The sequence below is a fragment of the Dipteris shenzhenensis genome, chromosome 3 (assembly GCF_047967505.1).
Source record: "Dipteris shenzhenensis isolate YYH24624 ecotype China chromosome 3, Dip_SZ_1.0, whole genome shotgun sequence".
NCBI classification, from domain to species: Eukaryota; Viridiplantae; Streptophyta; class Polypodiopsida; order Gleicheniales; family Dipteridaceae; genus Dipteris; species Dipteris shenzhenensis.
Genome location: NC_141598.1, coordinates 14,448,109 through 14,452,443, shown reverse-complemented (window position 1 = coordinate 14,452,443; position 4,335 = coordinate 14,448,109). Strand labels below are relative to the sequence as shown.

Genomic DNA, 4,335 nt, shown 5'->3' with positions numbered 1-4,335 from the left:
AGATGCCCGCTAGGTTACACAACTTGAAAACACTAGCATTTTGTGACACACACACGACTTGTAGTGGCTTTGCACGCTTTGCTAGGAGATTGAAGAGTAGTAATACCAATGCTTTGACGTCTAATCGTTGAAAGACTAATGTCTTAATATTATCATTCTTACACCACACTCACACACAGAGACAAAAGGGCCGGAAATAGGCACAGAAAGAGAAGAAAAGAGAGAGGACACTTTGAATGTTCTATCAGGCGGTGGGCAAGCTCTGAGAATTGTTGAACAGATTGTTGGGATCAACTCGGCCTTTGATCATCACGAGCCGGGCAAAGTTCTGCAGGAAATAGTGCTGTCCTGCCGTGCCTTCATCGCCAAGATCAAGGTCGATGTAGTTTACGTACGCAGCCCTCGGAGATTGCATTACATACGCCCCCATGTAGCTGTAGAAATTCCTCAGCCATGATATCAACGACGCGTCTGGGGATCCTGTATCGTCCGCCCACACCGCTTGGTACTGGATCACGAAGAAATTGCCTGCCCTGTGAGGGAACGCAATCGCATCCGAGCTGATGTTGTTCATCACCCCTCCATAGGGCTCGAAAATCATCCATCCCTTGCCCGGATTCTGCTCCAAAAAGTTGAACGCTCCCGCCAGCGCTTGCTGCGAGAGTGCAGTCTTGGCATAATCGGATTTTGCCTTGAAGTAGTCCTTGCTTGCTTGCTGCCTGTTGGTCAGAGCGCTGGGGCTTGACAAGCCGGCTATGTTTGATACGGCCTCTATCCAATTGCCATCCTTGCAATCTGCTGCTATGATGCCAAGTTCCGGGAAAATTGTGTTCAGAAGGGCTACGGTTTCATCGGTGCTTCCAAGATATTGTCCGTAAAACGAAGCTCCCATGTCCGCAGCTCCCGAAACATTGATCCCCGCCATGTATACCGCTAGGAACAGTTCTTCCGGAGCAACGGGGGCTATGCTTTGCCAACGGTATACCAGGTCGTTGACAAGCTGTTCGCCTGTTCTCCACGAGGTGAATGTGGTGACTATTGCAGGTACAGGAACAAGTCTTATTTTCCAAGCCACCACGATCCCCCAAGATCCTCCTCCGCCCCCACGCAGAGCCCAGAAAAGATCTGTATCAGTGGTGCTAACGCTGTCGATAAGAGTACCGTTTGCGCTCACGAGCTGAGCATCAATAACGTTGTCTGCAGAAACGCCATACTTCCTGGAAAGCATCCCATAGCCACCACCACCGAAAATACCACCAACACCAATGGTCGGACAAGTGCCAGTAGGAAATCCGTAGGATGATGTAGTCTGTGAGATACTGTAGCAAAGCTGCCCCCCAGTCGCTCCTGCTTCGACCCATGCTGTCTGGGTGCCCAAATCCACAGTCACAGCCTGCATATTCATTAAATCCAAAATAACGAACGGTGTATCGGCTGTAGAGGACAAGCCTTCGTAACTATGGCCTCCGCTCCGCACACGCAGGGTCCAATTTCCCCGCACGCAGGACCAAGCATTCTGCACGTCCAGTGCTGACAGAGGAAGGACGATAGCAACTGGCTTGGCCACTCCAGCTTCAGTGAACCGCAGGTTTTGCAAAGAAAAATTAAGCAGCGTGAAAAACGCAGCCGAGTTGGACGCAGCAGTGGTAAAATTGAGGATACCATATAGGGTCAAGCAGCTGGTCAAGGCGTCTATAGTGGAAGCTCTCACTGAGTTCAAGCAGAGGAGGCAAAGCAGAAAGCTGGAGACGGCCAGAAGATGTAGGAACGTGGGAGGCAATCTGACACTCATGTTGTCAATTAGACTAAGGAAGGGGCTGCGAGAAACTGGAATCGAGAATGGAAGAGAAGGGTAGCAAACCAGCTGACAAACTGCTGACTAAAGTCTGTTGGGCATGGCGAAAGGGAAGGAGAGAGTCAGAGACGCTAAGGACCTTACAGAAGGGGAGACTAGATCGTTCATTAATCAGGGAGGAGAGAGTCAAAAAAAAAACTACGCTATACAGGAGAAGAGCTTACAACAAGAGGTACTGCTGTATAGAGAGCAGGAAATGAGCAATTGGAAGGGAAGAATAACAACCGAAATGATCAGTCTCAATTGTGTTGAGTTGAGCAAAAACGACTACGCAGTGATACACAGTCTGCTGCACGTCAAAGCTTTGGCGACTTTGACGAAGTGTGAGGACTCCGCATATCATCCAAGAATGTCTTTCTTACTTATAACCTGGCTTTTCTGCTAACTCCAAGACTCGTTTCTAGATTCTGTCAATTTAGTTTCACCGAAAAATTATGCATGGTGGTATCATTCTAGGTGGTAATTAAAATCAATGTCATAATATTTTCCTACATCACATGAGCTCTTAGACTCACAGATAAGGAAACACACTCAAAGGTGAATCTCTCCCGTTTATCACGAAGAGTTTTGGCCCATTACTCAACCCCAAATGAATAATTTGATTCTCTAGTAAACACACTATTCAGCATTTTTGGACTTCTAAAAAGTGCAAACACACAAAGAAAAGTATGAGAATGGTAAATATTATTCCTCTATGCTTTAAGCTTATCTTTTCTTAAAATATCCAAATGCTTTCTATGATTTATGATTTATCAAATAGTTGAGCTTCGAATTCCCTTAAGTAATTATGTTCCTAAGAACATCAATAGACGACTTGCTCTCTTAGAGAGGTGACGTTTCTTAGTGATAAACATACCCTTTATGTATAAAAACAAACTCCTAAACAATGTTCATACACATTAATGAGAACAATTGCTTTATTCCAATATTTATTTTTACATGGAAGTTCATCTATTTTACAGTTTTGTCTACATTCTTTATAGCCTCTGCCTCTATACTAATAGGCTCCTAACTAAGAGCTCGGGGGGATCACTCATCATATGTAACCCTATCACGTGAGTTCAACAGAAGGATTTTTTTAATTTCTAAAATTTACAGAAATAAATATACATAAGGGACTATTTAAAATAGTTTTGGAAAAAATTTACAGATTTGTATAGAAAAGGGGTATATTTTATTAATGAAATTTTTTATAGATAAGGGACTTTAAATATAGGCCTTGAACGCACGTGATATAGAGGGTTTATACATAGTGACCCCCCCGAGACTAAGAGACCCCTGTGGAGTAGTCTGGAAACTTTGAGTCATGATTGCCTACTATAGGTTCTATGTCTTGCTAGTCTGGAACCTCGGCAAGAGGAACCTCTACAGGAGGAGCCTCCTCTACCTTAAGGGAACTGAGGGGGGCCTTTATTCTATTCAATCTGGCTCCCCAGTTTGATGAGAATTCATGGTCTACCATCACGGCACCCACATATCATAGCCTGTGAAGGTCAGACCTCACTTTCCTTGCCCCATGATCCTCAGTCGTAGGCCGTAGGAGATTTATCATGTTAAGGAAAACTACCATACCCGACCCCTAGGGACTGTAAGCTGCCATCTTGGTCCTTGTCTTTTTTACCACGTCTATAGTTGCCATAGTTGTCAAGACATGCATCCAATTCTGGGAGATCTCAGGCTCTAGCAAAGGAGCATACTAGTATTCATCGACGTCCTCACCCATATCCTTTTCATTATTAGGCTTGGAACACATTTACAGGGGTAGTTCTCTGCGACTCGACCACAAATAGATTGCGAGTCATGGGGTGTGCCTTCCTAGTCTGTAGGTCAACCCTTACAATTTTCTCATCCTTGCACATATAAATTCTATTAGAGGCCCATTCATGCACTAGGCCTATTGTGCACGTAAAAGGCTTGCCTAGAATGACATCAGACTGCTTGTGGAAGTCCATCACCACAAAACAAACACGATAGCTGAGACCAAAGGTTTTGATCTTTATATCCTTTAGGATTCCCATCAGCTACGCTATCAGACCATCAGCTAATTTTACAATCAAATTTGTGCTTTCCATTTTAACTTTTTACCGTTTTTCCCAACACTCCTTTGTGATGACGGTTGACACCTGCTCCGTTATCCAAGGTACCTTCTTATTTTGGCATAATATTAAGATTACAACATTCGTGTCATTGCTCTTGAAGTACTGGACCAGCTTATTGATCGGTATTTTTAGCATGTTTGGATCCTCATGGGGGGCTTCGATGATCTTAGTGTCCTCTTCTTCTGGGTTGACCATTCCCAAATGGAGAGATCTCTCCAAACGATGGGATTTCCTATTAACAAGGCCGCTATGGGCATATTTATCTCTATGGACAAGAAGAAAGCAAGCCCAATAGCATTCGGGGTTGGCCAATCATTCTTGGGCTTCCAACTATGGTTCTTCGAACCCACGTGGGGTCCTCATCTATAGCGTATTGCCAAG

General features: G+C 44.5%; 1 pseudogene; it reads right to left on the bottom strand.

Moving 5' to 3' along the window:
- Window positions 1-244: 244 nt before the first annotated feature.
- LOC147903406 (berberine bridge enzyme-like D-1 pseudogene) lies at window positions 245-2,028 on the bottom strand (annotated as a pseudogene).
- Window positions 2,029-4,335: the final 2,307 nt, after the last annotated feature.